The sequence below is a fragment of the Silurus aristotelis genome (assembly GCF_946808225.1).
Source record: "Silurus aristotelis genome assembly, chromosome: 19".
Lineage (NCBI taxonomy): Eukaryota > Metazoa > Chordata > Actinopteri > Siluriformes > Siluridae > Silurus > Silurus aristotelis.
The window spans coordinates 13,474,080-13,494,317 of record NC_139592.1 but is presented as its reverse complement, the minus strand read 5'-3'; the positions used below and the strand labels follow the sequence as shown (position 1 = coordinate 13,494,317).

Here is a 20,238-nt window from a genome sequence, read left to right as displayed (position 1 = left end):
TCTGATATTTGGTTGGTGTTACCTTCCATGTCGTTAGAAATTCTTAATATTTGATTTTTGTTAAAGTGTATAGTAGCATTATATTTCCCATTCCCCTTTCCAATGTTCTTTTGCACCATCCATCTATGTATCTATCCATTCATTTTCCCTTTTATCCTTCCCATTTCACTTTTGCTTTGACCTTCCTCCTTCCATCAAAAAGACGGCATAAAAAAAACACTACTTCAGCATTTATGGACCTCAGGATGAGCTTTTATTGATCAGAAACGTGCATTAAGAATCACGACAAGAGTGAGAGGGAAGACGAAGAAAAAAAAGGAACCATTGCTTTACTTATTCAACAGCTCGACGTGCAGTCCTCTCTCTTGTCCTGTCTCTCCACATCTCTCTCTTTCACCAGCAAGACAAGAAATCAATGAGCAGCCATAAAGCTCAGCAGGCCCATATCCCCGTGACTGCAGATTTATAATCATAAATTATCTGTCATAACGAGTTGAACAGCATGACATGGCTAATGTTCACCTGGGTTTTAGTAACCTCACAGTGTTTAATCATGATATTAGAGAGCATAAAGTGCATTGTGATCAAGTTGGCATTCAAGCTGGATCAGCGAATCCATATGACAGCTCCTTGGATGCTCAGATTTTGTCAGACATGGTCATGAGGTGAATCCTGTAGATTGTTAATACATGTTTATGTGCTCCCAGATCTTCTCTGTCTATATCACTGCCCTCTGTGGTGATCAATGCACAGCTACAGCTGGTTGAAGGGGACCAAATCCATAGAACAGTTGATTTGGTTCCATTTTACCAGCTTTAGCAAAGCATTTTGGGATGAGTGGGATAGTAGCACAGGAGCTCATGGATGCAGCCCGAATCTGCAAAGGACATCAGAGAGGACATGCTGATCAGTAATTAACAAGTTCAGTTTTTAATTATTTTGATGTCAGTTCACTTGCATCACTTCGAATACTTTACAAATAAACAATACAAGGTTTTTATTAAACAAGACACAACAGGAACAATCATAACAATTAATAAAAGCAAAGTATAAATGATAAAAAAAAAAGCAAATCAAACGCATAAAGACACAGGCACATTTTTTTTCCGCCTCTTGTTATGTGTCAACAGATGATTATTTTTCATCTTGTACCATTACTTAATTAATGAATTAATTTTTATTTGATGATGGAACTACATGAACATCCATTAACAAGTACATACTCTATCACTTTCCATGAATGTGATTTAAAATCGTAGTAAATAGTTTATAGCCAACTTCATAGCATGTAGTTGTAGAGGACGGTGTTCGGAAACATGGGGAACCAGACTAAAAATAGTGATGCTGCTTCTGCACTGGTCCAAAGTGGCATTCCAAAGTTCCCTATGACATGCCACACAAAAGATTTTGCAATGATGATTCCTTCATTCATTCATCAGATTCATTTGCTGAATTGATTATTTCTATATTCTCAAAGGCACAGGTCCAAACACTTTGCATTTATGTGCAGTGTTAATTTAAACAACTGAGCTGACCAGTAGGTTGTAATTTTACTAACTTTGTAACATCCATCTGTTGTATATGATGAAACCAGTAGAGATGTAAGAAATGCAATTTATTGATATTAATGACTGGCTAAACACTAAGTTAAGAAAGGGTAAAGGGCAAATACTATTAATGTTTAGGTGTTATAATGTTTCTTAAGTTACCACTATACTGTTTAAAATCAAACTCCCCTTTGTGGATTAAGACAATGTCAGGGTGAGGTGGCTTGTGTAGTTCAGTGAACCTCAGCGCTATGTCACCCTGAAATCACAAAGAGTGATCGCAAAACCTCCATGAAACATATAAAAATGTCCAACCCAGATAAGGACTAATGGGATTCACCACTGAACCCAGGTCTGGGGATGTTAGCCGGCAAGGCAATTGAGCAGTGGATCACCTCTTTACCCTTGCACATCTTTGTGAGAGTGCATTAGAATACGCAAAATCAGACTACATTTGTTTTGTAGATTTAGAATAGGCCTATGATTATGTGCCTCCGCATTTGTTCTGGGAGGTACTGCAGGAGAATTTGGGTCACTATTTTAACTACATCTCAAATTTGTCTGGGGGAGGGAGTTATTAGAGGTAGAATCACTGTTATTTGCAGATCATTTGTTCTGTTGGCATCTTAAAAAGTGGACCTCTGATATGTACTCTTATGCCACTTGAATGTTTGTTGTTGAGTGTGAAGAGGTTGTGGTGAAATCAGCCATAAATCTGTATACCTATACTTACTATGGTAAGAAAATATATGAAAGAATAAGGCGATGAGTACAGGTATTGGAAATTGGGTCTGATTAAAGTTGTTTTGCTCCTTTTAAAATGATGCCCCATGGTTGGTTTTTCACTGTCTATGGAGATGTTTACAGGATTTAGACCTCAGTGCAGACCAAGGACCCATGAAACTAACATTTAGCCCTGTAACGGAATACTCTTGGATCTCCCAGGACAGTAGGTGATTGAGAAATCTGGGAAATCCTTTTCAGCTTATTGTCACTGTAGACCACATACATCACTGGGTAAACAAACCCCTACTCTTCTGTGTGAAGTAGTTTAAAAAGTTTATAAATAATATTAAAATCACAATTATATAAAGCTTGCACCTGGGTTATGTTTCAATATCTATTTAGGAAAATACTTATTCTCTCTTTGATAACAACTCACGAGTAATTACTTCTAGGAACATCTTAAGGGTGTAAAGACATAGAGTGTTGAGTAAATGTATGTGTGTGTAAGCCCAAAAGATTGAGAACATCCTGTGAAATGAAAGCATCTTTCACACTTTCCATTAAAAAAGGGTTTAGAGACAACGACTGCAGTCAAACTTGAGAAAACAATGAATTTATCACAGACTTGTCAATAGCACTAATGAAGCGCGGGTAGAATTAACCGACACTCACCTCCCCGGGTCTCTGCTCTAATCTGTAATAAGTACATTTACTTTCTCACTATTTTTCCACTCTTCCTCTCTCGGCTTTGCCCTTCTGCCTGCATTCCATTGTTTTTATATAAAAGCTTCTAGCAATCCATTTTATTTCGCTCAACGTGTTTGCTTTGCCCTTGAGGGTCCCAAAATGCAACTGCTAACTTTTAAATTAGCTAATTATTTTGCCATGAGCTGAGTTAATCACAGTTCATCTTGTGTGTGTGTGTGTGTGTGTGTGTGTGTGTGTGTGTGTGTGTGTGTGTGTGTGTGTGTGTGTGTGTGTGTGTGTGCATTGGAGTGTGCAGTAGCATGTGCGTGGGTATGAGAAGATGAGAGAAAAGGGCGTTTGCTGCATTTGAAGCTGCACTGGGTGTCTGCATTAGGTATGTGGGTTGGGCTTAATAGTATGGATGGGGGAAGGGCCTAATAAATAGAATACAGTTGAGGCATAATGCTACCTCTGATACTTTCACTTCTCCCACCACACACACACACACACACACACACACACACACACACACACACACACACACACACACACACACCACCCTACATCTTGGTCGGCTCTTAAAATACTTGAGCGATTGTGACTTTGTTGTTGACCTCTACTCGTCCTTTTAAAAATAAACCCTGTGACAGAAACAGGATGAACGACAGCAGACAATGCTGACACCTTCAAGCGTGTGTGTGTGTGAGATGATTGCACCACTATGATAGGCTATGCAGGACGACTTGAGAGTGGAAAGAACTTAAAAAGAGACTTGCTTTGAGGAGCTTAAGACAATTCTCAATACTGAGTCTGTTGGTGGATGGAGGTTTTGTGTATATATATATATATATATATATATATATATATATATATATATATATATATATATATATATATATATATATATATATATATATATATAAAAATTTGGTAATTAGTAATCAGTTGACCAGTGTAAGGAGAGAATGTGCTGAGAGGGTGTGTTACAAGGGGAAGAGCACTCACTGCAGGTATCTGAATAACAGATCACTGAATCACAGGCTGTTTCCCAGCAGCCTCTCATTCCCTCCCTAGAGTCCCCTCTATGGACAAATAGCCACACCAAAGCTGTACCCTAGAGGCTTTTCTGAAATCACAGCCCTTCATGCAGTAAAGCAGGAAAATCAGCATTTGGCAGCATTCGAATCAATGCATAATGTACAGTACATAATTTACAAATCATTTTGTAATGGCTGTATATTGTAGAAGAATACTGGTTTAAAACCAATACACCTATATTAAGCAATGTGAATGCATTGTTCTGTGTATGAGTACAGAGATAGTCATTTAGCGAAAGCAGAAGGTTTAAAAGCTGTTGTGAAATTTAGTAATGTGCAAAGTGTGCACACATTACTGGCTGGTATTAAAGAGATGGCATACCCTGGTCTATTCTGAGTATGTGTACCCCTGTCACATTCCATTTTTTATCTCTTCAGTCACGTTTTAGGACAGCTGAAGTCCTAATGGGTGTGTGAGGGTCCATGAGAATGCGAGAACTAGGCTTGCAATGTACAGGTGATATATGGGACCAGACAGCTGAGAATGGCTTCCTGTGAACAACTATGGACTTTGACATGATCCAAGCTCTAAACTATTCAAGGCCATCATTCAGCCTTCAAAGTCAGGACACTCATTGTTCTTCTATCTGCTCTCATTATGTCTCTTTTTTCTTTAATTTTTACAGCAAAACATTTTGTTCCTTCTTTAAATGTCCTCTACTTTGATGCCTTGTTACTTTTTCCTCATCTTTGCCACTTTACAGTCTCTCTCTCTCTCTCTCTCTCTCTCTCTCTCTCTCTCTCTCTCTCTCTCTCTCTCTCTCTCTCTCTCTCTCTCTCTCTCTCTCTCTCTCTCTCTCTCTCTCCTAATCTGGACAATTCTTATGTTATGGTGTGACTGAAACGCCCACAACCCCCCAGCACACACATGCTCAAGGGAATGGTCAAAGAGCGACACCTGTTCAGCTATATCAGCTACATCCTGTCACTCCTTATAGCCTCTCGCTCCTATCACCATGCCCTCTTTGCCATGCCACAGATCTGACACTTACACCAAGCAATGACAGAGATTTATTATGTTTTCAGACAGGCAGACACATAGAGCCAAAGCTGAAGGAAATCTTGATCATTTATTATTCATTAAAGGAAGAATACAAAAGAAGCAAAGGAACACTGACATTTTCCTGTAAAAATATATTAAATAAATTAAGAGGTGCAAGTTTACGCCTGAGGTCTTTTAAAAATATAGAAACTTAATGAACCTTCCAGTGTCGATACATGAGAATTATTAAAAATACATTTCGGCAAAGTAGTTTTTGAAAGCCCAACAACTGCACAGAGTGCTTGAGAAAAAGCATTTCTTTTTTATATAATATAATATAATTGACAAACAAGTAAAGACACCTTTTTACCCTGATTGGTTGAATGCCGCTAGTCCACAATTTTTTGATTTTCCATTTGCTGCATCAGTTTCAATTTCCTTTTAAACCAGTAAGGGGGGGACATCAAGTTTACATAATGATTTGAAATATATTCAGTGACATAAAATCTTTGCATGTGATCTGATTGACAACAGCCATATTTACTGTCATATGTTTACTTTTACTGGTAATGTAATAGAATTATGCTAATGTAGATCTAACGTGTAGTAATTGGCTAATATGTGGTTTACTAATTGATCTCACTCCTATGTTTTTAATATATTATAATAATTAATATGCAAGCATTACCAAACACATTAAGTTTAATGATAAAGACTAAAAAATATTGACAGGGAAATTCAGAGACACATTTCCTATTGAATTTACCATTTATTGAATTTACCATTTAATAATCAGATTTAAAGTACAATTTATAATTAGACATATCAAATGTATTTTTTTTAAACTAGTAATTTTTGGGAAAAATTATTCATATATTGAACATATAATTATATATATTCATATAGTAAATGATACATAATTCCATAGTCCATGTCAGATTTCCAGACATTGTGTGGAAACTCAGGGTATAAAGGCACAAAGCCATGTTATTCGCTACAATCAGCCAGCTTGCTAATTGTCCTCATTCAATCCCTGCTATTTATTACACTGACTTTTGGCCCGCTTGTAAACTTTAATGTGCGCCCACAATTAACTCTGCTCTTATTTATTCACTATTAGCTTTTTATTTCTACTTTAGATTCCTACAGAGCAAAAAAAAGAGTGGTCATTACTAGTTTTAGTGGTCCTGATGAGGCAAATCATATGCGCTCAAGCCCAGCACCGGAGTTGTGTGGTTTTGTCGAGAGGTGTTAACCATGCTGCAGTGCGTTTGCAGCTTCTTTCCGCTCGCCCCTGCATTTGGACGTGAGCGTTCAGCCCTTACTCAGCACTCTTTCAGCCCCTGATTGGCTGATCCAGGCAAAGTGCGACAGTAACAATAGCCTTAACCCTTATCAATGGGTTCTCCTCTACAAAATGCACAGAGGCCCAGAATGTCCATTGTGATCGGGGGGGGGGGAGTGGATGGAACAAAATACTTAGTACTCTTTTGCTTGTTATATTGTGTTATGTTACTGGAGCCTATCCTACATAATTATAAACCTTTTGTACTGAAAAGTTTCTACAGCGATTACTGACATGTCTAATCTCTTCACATTTGATCACTGAATGTTGAAATCAATTACAAGGATTTTGTTTATATGTGGACATTTCATTTTTTAAAACCTCTTTCATTCTCTCTCTCTCTCTCTCTCTCTCTCTCTCTCTCTCTCTCTCTCTCTCTCTCTCTCGTGCTTGCTCTCGCTTTTTCATTCTGTTTTAGTGAAATATTTTGAGATAACATTCTTAAACTGCTGGGGATTTAAAATTTGTACAGTGTCTTTTTGTAAATTTGCTTAGTAGTGGTTTATTTGGGATTGCATTGTTTGTCTTGCGCAGTATGAAATGGAATTCCTGGGGAACACCTCACCTGACAATTTTTTATTCCGTTTTAATCACTTTTTTTTCTTACTGCAATGTGATATGGTAAACTCATTGATGAGGTGGAAGAAAATTATACCTAAATATATATTGTAGATAGCATTGTTCGGTCCATCATGCAAACACACACACACACACACACATACACACATACACACATACACACTCATATACACACAAGGGTATTGAATTGAGCAGCACGAACATAGAGAAAAGTTAAAAAAAATAGGAAATCGAGCAGAAAAAAACTCAATATTACACTGAAATACATGTCTTTTCTCTCTCTCTTTCTCTCCCTCTCTCTATCTCTGTCTTTATACATGTTGAGAAATTTTCACCATGGAACAAAATGTCTGTGTGCACACAACATTACTTTTAAAAGTGTATATTATTATATAATAATACATATCCATGTTGACCAGTGATTAAGGCTTTTATACATTTCCCACAATCATAAATAATCTATGGTTAAGAAATTCATTTTTTTAAATGATATCAAAAGCAGAAAGTAGAATGCCAATTAAGAGAGAACACAATGTATTAAGAGTTATAGCCATAAATTGATATTCACAATATGCCACCATTTGAGTTTTTTTTTATATAATTTGTTAAATTGTTGTATGATAAATATCATAAATTAAGTGATATATATGTGTGTATATAAATTGGATTAGTTTCATGCCAGGAGCATGGGTATATTTTAATACTTCACTCAAAAAGCACTAGTTACACCCAGTATATTTCTATCTATCTATCTATCTATCTATCTATCTATCTATCTATCTATCTATCTATCTATCTATCTATCTATCTATCTATCTATCTATCTATCTATCTATCTATCTATCTATCTATCTATCTATCTATCTATCTATTCACTCCTCAATCTATTTAAATACTTTACTAATGCTCACAAATTAATCTTATGGTCAGATGTCCACATATATTTCTGCCTGATTTTTCTTTTTCCTCTTTTAGTTTCATCTCCTTCATCTCTCATGAGGGTTTGTGGCTTATCTTCTTGACTTTATGCTCACCTTTTCTCTTGAGTGTACACCTAATATATTGCCCATCAGTCTTTCTGTCTTTCTTACTCTCTTTCTTTCTTTTACATCTGGTCCCAGTCACCCTGTTAATGTTTCATTCTATGAGAAGTTCATGTGAAGATCAGCAAGTGTAAGAGTTTCACTTGCAGCAGTGATCATCCTGGAACTTTACCAAGACTCTCAGCACCACTTCAGGCTTTATTCAGCCTGTTCCAAAGTATCTGCTTTGGATTAGGTTTCACTATCATGTACATCATATTAATCGCAGAACATCTAGTCTTCTTCAATTTTTAAGATTCCGAATAATGTCTGTAGCACTCCTGCCCACTCACACTTACTCCAGTGATCATGTAAAAAGTTTTTTCTCTCTATTAGTGTCTTTTCTTCCAACAACAGTATCACATTTGTTTTGTTCAGTTGCCAGATATTTGGGGTGTTTTAACACTAGATCCCTTGGTTAAGACTTAAAGATTTTTTTGCACTGTTTGGTTAAAAGTGCATTTTAAATGTTGGTATATAAATATAATTTGGTCTCGGCTTTACATTTAGTAGAAAAAAATCAAGCAACAAACGTGTACATAAAAGCAAAGGTTGAAATATTTTTTGATTCAGTGCATATTCTCTGTCAAATTTTCTTTTAAACAGAAAACTGATTCCTGGCCTTAGTGGAAATAAGTAGTTTTGCTTCTATCAAGCTACATCTTGTGTGAATCATCGTGAGTTGGAAGAATAACAGGATTCATCGAGCTTGTTAGTTTGCTGATCAATATATCTTTGGCATTGGTAAAAAATATAAAAGGTAAAAATATAATATATAATGCTAATTATAAAACATAATTGGGACAATAAAAAGTGATGCATATATTCTGTAACCTCTTCCCAAAATATAACAATCTCAAAGCACATGACTCGCATTGCACCATGAGTCTATGTCACCTGGTATAAGTAATTAATTGCATTTATTTATTTATTTATTTATTTATTTATTTATTTATTTATTTATTTATTTGTTTGTTTGTTTGTTTGTTTGTTTGTTTGTTTGTTTGTTAAAACATTTTCTACATTTGTATGCCCTTCTTAGCTACATTTTATTTATGTTTTGCTTGCTATTTGCTGTTTTCCTATCTTATGGGTTGTCTCTCTCTCTCTCTCTCTCTCTCTCTCTCTCTCTCTCTCTCTCTCTCTCTCTCTCTCTCTCTCTCTCTCTCTCTCTCTCTCTCTCTCTCTCTCTCTCTCTCAGTTTCTTTTGCTTGCAGGTCAATGCTGCAATGTACCTGACTATGCAGTACTAAAGTGTTCAATTAGGTGTGTGTGTGTTTGTGTGTGTGTGTGTGTGTGTGTGTGTGTGTGTGTGTGTGTGTGTGTGTGTGTGTGTGTGTGTGTGTGTGTGTGTGTGTGTGTGTGTGTGAGTGAGAGAGAGTGTGTGCGTCCTTGCATTTTGCCACAGATTAAAAAAAAAATATTTATTTGTTTGTTTGTTTGTTTGTTTAATCGTCTAAAAAAATTTTTATTTTATTTTTTATTTTTTTGCCAGTGGTATACGTAACTTACAAAGTACTTTGAAACTGATATTGACACGTGTGCAAATCTTCAAATAGATTTGTGTGTGTAGGCGTGTAGTTTCTCTGCCTACACTCTTTCATTCCATTTTTATCTAAAATATATGAGTTCATTTACAATATTTTCTTCTTAAAATCTAAAAAAGAAATTTTTTATTAATTAAAAAAAAGTATTAAAAATATTTAATCTCGAAGCCATTCTGAACCTGTCTGCAATATGTGCCAAAACATAATTGCTATTTATGATCATTTTTCTACAACCATAATGTTTTTTTCTCCTGTTTCCGATGAGTGCAGTAATATCATGATGTGTGTATGCATGAGCAAAGCACTGAATATGCAGTCAAGTCAAAGACAAATGCTTTCTGCATATGCTTATGAATAGCAATAGAGACAGTGGAAACACATTAGGAAATTGAGACGTTCTTGTATTATGTAATAACACATTAATAGCAGTACTAATCATGTGCAATAACAAGGCATTGCTCCTCATACTCTTTGCAGATAAGTGCACTCTAGTGCAACTGCTTTTATAATAACTTCCTCGTGGTTAACAGTGTTAGGTAGTTTTTAATTAGACTGCAATGTTAATGTTGAGGAAACGTGTCCATTCGATGGTGAAAGGTTGGGATAATGTGTGCGTACTGATGCATTTCTAGCTAGCAGTGGACAGACGCTGTGAACTATAAAAGGTGAAACACCAGGCGAAGCAAACTAGTAAAAAGTTATGGTGTCAATAAGCTCTGGCTGTCTCACTCGGCAAAATGCCCTCAGCTCAGCTAAAAGAAAAATTATAGTTTTTAGTAATAAGTCCATCTGTGATGGTCCACTAAGCTATGATTCTATGTAATTATCTGTACACCTCTCTCTCGCTCTCTCTCTCTCTCTCTCTCTCTTTCTCTCTCTCTCTATCTCTCTTACTCGCTCTCACTTAGATTGGATTGGCTGTTATTGTGGTTAAATGCTAGCAGATGTCTCCTTAATTGATTGAAACAAATTACAGAGGCATTGATCCCGTGCGTGCATGTGTGTGTGTGTGTAGGCAACTGTTCTAAATCATGGACACGATTTGAACCAAACCGTGCTTCAGTGGGAGATTCATTTTTTTTTTTTACTAAAACTAAGCAGCAAATCCAATTGTCATCATTTACATCTGTCATGTTCCTTCCCAGATTGTTAAAACAATGATCAGAGTGCCACAGCCATAAATCCCTTTTATGCTGTGCCATAGGCTTGGTTAATTTATGCCCCGCTTCTTTATCTTCATCTTCTTTACCCTGCATGGAAGCATTTGTTGAACCTCTAAGATGCTGTTCTAACCACAAGCTGTCAGGAGAATCAAGGGTAATGCCAAGCCAAATTACACAGACCTTCCTTACAAGAAGACCCTGACCTTTGCACTCACTCTAGAGGCTTAGCTTTTGACCTCATCTGATCTCTTGAAGGCCTAGCATTAAACTTTGATCATGCCTGTAGCTGATTGCACATGCTAATTACAAGCTAACTGATTATTTCAAGCGGACACCTTGTGCGATTTCCTGCTTTTCAGGCCGATGAAACCCTCTCAGAACATCAATGTGCTTTTACATCTCATCACACAAGGGGGCTCAGAAACGCCACTTGCGCTTTAAACAGGATAGATGGTTAAGGCTCAGTGCTAAGACTCCTTATCATAACTCTCTGAGGCAAAGCAGTTGTCATGTACTGTGCGCTTATTGTGTAATGGCTTATAATACAGCTCTTAGCAAGCTGCTGTCGTGAAACCGTACTGTGATTTACTGCACTGGATTTATATGCCTACTCAAAGGAGCACAGATTTCCCTCTTTACAGCCATACTGTACAAACAGTACAGCATACAGAATGATATATAAATGCCATCTAGGTGTGGTGTATTTTCTGTAATTTTAGCAACCTTTTTTCCATATTTATACTTCTTTAAACCCAAATGGTGCTTCTTGGTCTGTTTTTGACATGATTTACTTAAGTACAAATCAGGTGTACATGTATAAATAATAATAAATAAAAAAAGAGATTAACTGACGCTGGAAAATTGATTAGTATAACAAATACCATCACTGTCTATCTGCAGTGTTCCTTCCGAAGTCACACTCACACAATCTCACACAAAATAATTAAAGAGCAAATGCAAATAAACATTGTAAGAAATCCTGACCTTGCCTTTAAATAGTTAGACAGTGTGTAATTAGGGAAATTGCCCAATTTACACTTTTATATACTATATATAAACTGTTCTCTTAACAAAGTATATACACACTACCTTAAATTTTTCTCTCAATTCACCTGGCTATATTTTTGTTTACTTTTATTTCGGTTTTTCATTACCATCCTCAACATCATCAATATCATCTTCTTCTTCTTCTTCTTCTTCTTCTTCTTATTATTATTATTATTATTATTATTATTATTATTATTATTATTATTATTATCATCATCATCATCATCTGCTGCTGAAGGTACTTTCCATCTAATTTTTTCTTCTACTTCTTCTGCTTCATCTTCTTAATAATATTATTTTTATTATTATAATTAGCTTATTATAATTTTATTAGGGAGTATTTTATTATTATTAGGAAACAACGGTTACTATTATTACTTCCCTGAATAAAATTATTTTTAAATAGATTGCATCGCCTTTTACCTCTCACTGGTGTAGTTTAGCTGACTTGCACTGTGACTCCGTCCATCTTTGGGTCATAAAGCATGTTGGACAACACTGGATAAGGGTTAAGGCAGGTTTAGGCCGGATCTAGCTGTAGTGGGCCCCTCGACCCCTGGCTTAGGCTGCCTCAGCACACTGACTTATTCAGCATTGCTGCATATTTTATGTCCTGATGAGCACTTCCACCTGCTGACACAGGCAAAGCGACAGAACAATACACCCCCCACACACACCTCAATCGCTTTATTCAACCATCCAAATTGCCTAGTAGCCAGCATGCCTGAAACATCCTCATCCATCCATCCATCCATCCATCCATCCATCCATCCATCCATCCATCCATCCATCCATCCATCCATTTATCCATCCTTCCAGCCATCCTTCCAGCCATCCATCCATCCATCCATCCATCCATCCATCCATCCATCCATCCATCCATCCATCCATCCAATCATCATTATCTTTTCCTACAAGTATAGTATAGTACAGTATCTCACATACTGACCTCACTGCCCTGTTTCTTTTCTTTTTATTTAAAGCACCACCTCTCTTTTATCCATGCCCTGTGTGTGTGTGTATGTGTGTGTGTGTGTGTGTGTGTGTGTGTGTGTGTGTGTGTGTGTGTGTGTGTGTGTGTGTGTGTGTGTGTGTATGTGTGTGTGTGTGTGTGTGTGTGTGTGTGTGTGTATGTGTGTGTGTGTGTGTGTGTGTGTGTGTGTGTGTGTGTGTGTGTGTGTGTGTGTGTGCATGTAGCCCACATTCCCAGCTTACATGCTCTCCTGCAGTTATGCTCTATATGTTACTGCTCTCAACTCGGTCAGGCACCTGGTCCCTTGAGTATCCTATCCCACTTTCTCTTCATCTTTCTTTGTCTCACTCACATATATGCATATGCTTCCTTGTTCTCCATTTTAAGGCAGAAGTATTCATATTTAAAGTCTAATGTTGGTGTTATCTTCTGTAACACGCACATCTTTCCCTTTTGGCATTTGGATCCATTTCATTGAATCTAATTTTGGCTCATTCCTTCCACACGCATGCACAGAGATAGTATGTCCGACTCAGCTCAGCTGTGCAGTATGTGTAAACTGAGAGCTGTGATTCGATGACTGTTCTCAGCGGACTAGTCAGACAGGAGTTTGATGCACACTGAGGTCTGTATCCGTAACACATTTTAGATTTAGTCTGTGGACCAGGCCTAATTTTTTCCTTGATGAAGAAGACTAAATTACAATTCTAAAGGCCAGCAGCTCTGTCTCTCATACACAGAGTCACATGCAGATACACCTCTTATTCTGTGTCTATACATGGTGGTTAATTGCTTAAACCATTAGAGTACCTAATGCCATAAAATGCTATATATTGATTAGTGGTGTTTTTCTTGTTTTCAAATTAAATCCATTTCTAGGAAAAGATTATAGCGATATGTCAAAATGTTGAGAATACATACACCTAACATCTTTTAGATGGCTTAATACTTATAATAATATTTAAAATAGATCAAATTTCAACATAGAAACCAGCCAAATGTGTCCAGAAAGGCAAAATATCATGTATACCTGTATCTTATCTTATTTAAGTTAAAATATTAAAATTTTTCCACACACATGCCCAGATATACACAGCTAAACATTCCACACTACAGTTCATTATTGACTGCAAGTTTACTAAGATAGTCAATTTTGAACTATTGCTAATTCTGTGTGGCAAAAAAAATTTACACGCTAAATTGGACAAATGCAGTTTGGCTTGGTTTGAATTAATAAAATGGGTCCAAATGATGTCTTCTGGCTTACTCTCTAATCGCTCGCTCTCTCTCTCTCTCTCTCTCTCTCTCTCTCTCTCTCTCTCTCTCTCTCTCTCTCTCTCTCTCTCACACATTCATACAAACATTTAGCTCCAAAATAATGATTAAATAATTCTTACAGGAATATTCTTATCTAAATTATTCACGTCACGATTCGACTTTCCACTCAAACAACATGAAGTGTGTGTGAAGCCCCGCTCTCTCTCCTGCCTGGGATACATACTTCTTTACATTCCATAGTTGCTTGTGTTCATATGGGCATATAAAGAAGTATGTCCCCCAAGCAGGGTCCATGGGCTCGGATACACAGCACTGTCCCATAACTGCTTCGTCCTCTCCGCTCTTTAATGCTAGTGAAAAGGTGCTACTAACTTTTACAAACTATTATAATAGTATGTATATGAATTTCTACATCATTTTTTTCTTAAATTAAAAATGAATCGAGCCCTCTGTATGTGAAAGTGTATGAGGCACATGCTAATTTTGTACGAAATATTACATGACTGCGGAGAAAATCATTCTGGCCATGTTGTACTTTTCCAAGACAAGTTCTTAATTTCCATATTTTGTTCACATAATTTTCTTTACATAGATATTTAACAGAGACAAAATTAAGAACATTTGAGAAATTATATTACACCATAAGAGCAGATTGGTGGTTTAAGCATTTTATCTCTCACTGCCTTTCTTTTCTTAACTACACATTTTAAGCACTTTATTTCTCTCACTCTCACCTTTTCTCTCTCTCTCTCTCTCTCTCTCTCTCTCTCTCTCTCTCTCTCTCTCTCTCTCTCTCTCTCTCTCTCTCTCTCTATACTGGTGTATCTTAAAAAAGCTGCTGCATTGCTGTAAACACATGATCCTATGCACACATGCACACTATGACACAGATGTGCTATGTTTTTTTTTTTAAGTCTGCCTATGCAGAGCAGCCCCATGCACGATTCACCTTGACTGTCAGCCCTGGAGGTGCCACTGCAGCAGAAGGAGAGTGAGGAGAGAGAAAGAGCAAGAGAGAGCGAGAGAGAGAGAGAGAGAGAGAGAGAGAGAGAGAGAGAGAGAGAGAGAAAAGTGAGAGATTTGGAGCTTACCTAGTGGATAGCCATCAGATCAAGTCCCGCAGGTTTAGTTTGTAATGGCCCAATGCACCAAACAGGAAGGAAAAGAGTATCTTGTCTTTTACTCTCTTCTACTACCGGCCCAGGTGCTGCCTCTGCAATCTCTTTCCTCCTTCTTTTTTCTCTCTCTTGCTATCTGACTATATCTTTCTCTCTCTCTCCTTCTCTCTCTCTAATTTTGTTTTACACTCTAACACTCTCTCCCTCCTCCCATCTCTCTGTCTCTCTGTCCCCCCAACACACACACAAGCAGGAAAGTTTGTCCACTGCAGGGCTTCTCTGTTCTCTCATCACTGTCCTGAATACGCTCGAACACTCTGATGTGTAGCTAATATGGTCCACAGGAGATAAATGGTTATCTGATGATCTGTATCGCTGACCTAGCCTCACTGCATTCCCCCTCTCATCCGCTCATGCCTGGCTTTCTCCTCAGTCTCTCAGTCTATAATGCACAGCCTATAGAGCACACACACACACACACACACACACACACACACACACACACACACACACACACACACACACACACACACACACACACACACACCTCCTCCTCGTTCTCTCATCCTCTCACTCCTTTCCCCCTCCCCTTACTTTCATTGACCCTTGACAGCATATCCCACTCTCTCCTTCTCTCTCTCTCACTTTCCCCCTGATTACAATACTTCCAATAATGATCTGATTATAAACACGTATGTATGTATATGGCTATGAACAATGTACTAATGGTTATCTCAGAGATAAAACGTAGTTACACACATCTATAAATACACACTAAAAGAAGACCATGGAGGATAAGAGTGTGTATTTGTCTCTCCTTTATATCACCTTGTAACACCTTTTATTTTTACATCCCCACCCCTCCTTCAGTGATAAACTCCAATTTATAGACAAGTAGCACACAGCTGAGTTTCCTCTCAAATAATTAAACCATCACTGTGAAGTGACACTGCTTTCACTGCAGTATTGAATAGTGGAGACAATATATGATGTATGTGTGTTTGTGGTGTGTGTGTGTGTGTGTGTGTGTGTGTGTGTGTGTGTGTGTGTGTGTGTGTGTGTGTGTGTGTGTGTGTGTGTGTGTGTGTTTTGTTGCTAATTAGCTAGGCTTTTTACACTGCTTTACCTCTTTGTAGCTACCAAAACAAATTATCCTGGTAATTAAAATGTCTAACAAGAAAACACTTATAGCAGTTCTGCATGTTGTGTAATTAAGCAGATATATAGCAGATGTTTAACTGCATTTAACATTCACTTATCATCAGCTAGCCCACCCCCCAAAAAAAATATATAATAATTTAACAATTCCACACCACGTACAACGCAGTCTACACAATCTAAATATATTGTCAGTGCTATTATATAATTACACAAACAATTACACACGTTTTTGTTTTACACAATGGAATGTAAGAGTGAAACTAGTAGTCATTTATTACCTATGTACACAATATACACAATACACAGAACTACTGACAGAATAAAATTGCAATTTTTCTTATTGGCCCTTTACACTTTAAACACTTCAGTCACCCACGGTATTCCATTACATGTGTATGTTTCCTTATCTGACTGCACAGCTTTTTTCCAGTCCACCCAAGCAAATCGCTTTATAAACAAGCGTTTCGAATACATTATGAGTGATCCATATTTTTAGGTGTAGTTTACTGACACCCCTGTAGAAGTCTGCATCTAGTGGCTAATGGCCGACTGCATATAGCTGTCTCTCCCTATAGCGGCTTCTCTGTAATTAAACTGAAAGTCGTCATAAATCACCACTCCTTCCCTCTCCCGCATTCACCCGCCTTTATTTTTCATCCGTCCTTCTTTGATGCTACCAGTTGTGTAAATCCAGCAACCCCACCGTACCCACCACCACCCTATTTCTTCCTCCTGCACACATCCAACTTTTAATATGAGCCTTCCAGCCCTGCACTATAGATGGAACCATTACTTAGAAATATGCTTTTAGGAACGCACACACACACACACACACACACACACACACACACACACACACACACACACACACACACACACACACACACACACACACACACACACTTGAACAGGTGTACCATTCCTTTCCTGCATTAGCCAATCTCGAGCTCACCACACCACAGTCCTCCACCTACAGCAGCTGTTCAATCTGAGATCAGTCCAACTGTCACCTGATCCTCCAAGCTCTGCTTCAGTCTGCATTTAAACATGGCCTGGGTCACTACCATGCCAACAGGGTAAAATTAGCAGTTACAGAGCTGACTGGCCTTTATGTCCCAAAGAGAGGTCAAGGTCATATGATTTGGTTCCTTTCTGTCTCATCATCACTGTCTGTCTCTACTTACATCCCATTGAAAGGATCACTTTGGAATCATGATTGCAAAGACATATGAGTAAAGACAAATTACCTTACATTCTATCCCTATTCTACTGCAACATTATTATTCATTATATGTATCTCTTATATTGAAAAATGTATTTAAGGAACACATTTTCAAAGAAAAAAAAACTGTTAAAAACTCTAAAAAGAAAAATAAAGAAACTTTAAACTTCACAAACACCTTCAGCTTCCTGTGCCGGCAAAACCTAACGCAGGTTGTAGTGTGATGCAGTAGTACAATAAGGGTGCTAGCATCTCCACTAGCGCTAGCACTAAAGCAACTTTGACAGGAGCAGTATGCCAGAGCAGAGAGCTCAGAGCTGCTCCAGCTGCATATTAACACGTACATAAACACAGACATGCAGCAGTAAAGACAGGCTAAGACGAAGAGTGTTCTTCTACATGCACGCGTCCCATACATGCGTTCACGCATACACATCACTTACCGAGAGATTCTGTACTGGATAGGGACAGCAGCAGGATCGTCTGTATACCAGCAGCTGAATCAGCGTTTGAGAGTTTAAGGATGAGAGCATAGAGAAGAGGAAAGAGAGAGAGAGAGAGAAAGAGAGAGAGAGAGAGAGAGAGAGAGAGAGAGAGAGAGAGAGAGAGAGAGAGAGAGAGAGCGAAGAAGAAGGGAAAAAGAGAAAAGGAGGTGAAAAAAGAAAGAGGAGGAAAAGAGAATAGGAGCCTTGCTTTTTTCTCATGGTGCACAGGAAAAAAAAAGTTAAAATGAAACTAAATAGACACATATAAAGGCTGGAGGAACATTGCAAGGTAGGTTAAACAAAATAACCTTGACAATCATAGGCCTCCAGCCCATCTCATCACAGTATGGGCATGTCTGATTGGCATTGCATTATGTTACTTTCAGAGGCAACCCCACCCCCATACTCCCACCTGTCCTACGAAAGAGAGAATCTCTAAGTTACATCCTGTGGGATCTGAAACAGGAGTAGGAGACAGTATGGACAGTGTGCTGACATTAGAAGAGAAAGGCAAAAAGAAAATGCAGAAACAGCAGTGGAAAGATGAAGCTGGATGGCCGCTTTTCTCTCTTTATTCCCTGTGATCGCATCAAACCAGTCTCTAAGTTATATTCCATACTGTCACACACTCCTGTCCATCCCAAAAGCCAAAAAAAGTGGGTCAGCCTGGTTAATAATGCCATCAAAATTCAGCACTGCAACGCAGGAAATAATAAAAAAAAAACGATTAGAATTAGATACAAAGCAACCAGACATGACTGTGATGATCTAAAAAAAAAAAATTATCTACACCAACGCATAAATGGTATACACGGGGTGGTTGACGAGGGTTAAGACTGATCAGTAGAGCCTCCCACTGCACAGAGGCTTTTATACCTCTGGGGTAAAGGGCGAGCAAAGCCCCTCTGGCCCTTCACCCACTTCCTTCACACTCTGACCTTATTTAGTGAGGCAAGGCAAAAAATAGCCCCTCAAGTGTTGCTGGTTTAGCCTTGAAATGGGTTGGGCTTCGAGAAGGCAGGGCTTCTGACAGAGGTAGTCGTATGTTTGATGGGCGGATATTGAGAGGGAAGAGCAGGTGGTCATTCAATGTGTATACTGATACATTTTGCCTGTGCTGTTTTGTTTTTGGAATTTTTTTACTATCACTTAATCCACAGCTGGATACATACTTTTTAATTTGAATGGTTTGACAAAATCTATTCATGTTTCCTGGATTCCATATCCTATGCTGCTGCCCTGCATCTGCAAGTATTTTTAGGCTAGCCAAATAAAGAGGTGCGTGTCCCCCAGTCCAGCTCTGAAACTCAGCGAGCTGACCTGCTGCAAGCTGATCACCGTGCTCTGCTATGTATGGTCAGAGTTGATGAGCTTATGAGAGAGAAAATCACACTGGCCGTGTCAGATATCCTGTGTGTGTTTATTCAGTGCACACTGTGTTTCGAGACATTAACTGTTCTAGTGCTTTTGCACAGCCTGATTTGCTGGATTGTGCCAATGAAACAGAGATCTGCAGTAAATCCCAGGGCTCTTGTTTCTCTATCTTGAACACATATTTTATTGTTCACTGAGTTTATAGTTGTTTTGGACAACGGTCTGATTATGTTCCTGCAATTGCAAGGCTTGAGGTGTAGCATATAACATTCAACATAACCTGACATTTCCGTGTCTATTTAAACATATTATAATAACAATAATTGCTATTATTATTATTATTATTATTATTATTATTATTATTACTTATTACTAATTATTAATTTATTATATTAGTGTCAGTGGTGTGCCGGAAAAAAAAGACAAATGCTTTTTTCTAAACACAAATGCTGCCATGATTTACATTCTATCCATTATCTTAAACAGAGTAGTGGAATGCTGCTTTAGTATGTAATATGAATGTGTAGGATGAGGCAGGGGCTTCAGAATTGAGAGGACAGCAGAAAGAGGGGAGATGGGAAAAGAAAAGATATTGATTTCCCCCTTAAAAAGGCAATCTCCTCAGCTAAAGTGCTCTTGGGGGAAAAAACGACACCAAAAAAGTGTGTGTGTGTGTGTGTGTGTGTGTGTGTGTGTGTGTGTGTGTGTGTGTGTGTGTGTGTGTGTGTGTGTGTGTGTGTGTGTGTGTGTGTGTGTGTGTGTAACTGTGTGTGACTGTGTGTGACTGTGTGTGACTGTGTGTGTGTTTGACAGAGAGAAAGACAG

General features: G+C 38.0%; 1 long non-coding RNA gene across 1 annotated transcript; it reads right to left on the bottom strand.

Moving 5' to 3' along the window:
- Positions 1-230: 230 nt before the first annotated feature.
- Positions 231-18,863, bottom strand: LOC310741891. The gene is made up of 2 exons (XR_014538084.1): positions 17,998-18,863; positions 231-877 (listed from the first exon to the last, which is right to left on the bottom strand). It is a non-coding gene; the product is annotated as an uncharacterized lncRNA (long non-coding RNA).
- Between the last annotated feature and the right edge of the window lie 1,375 nt (positions 18,864-20,238).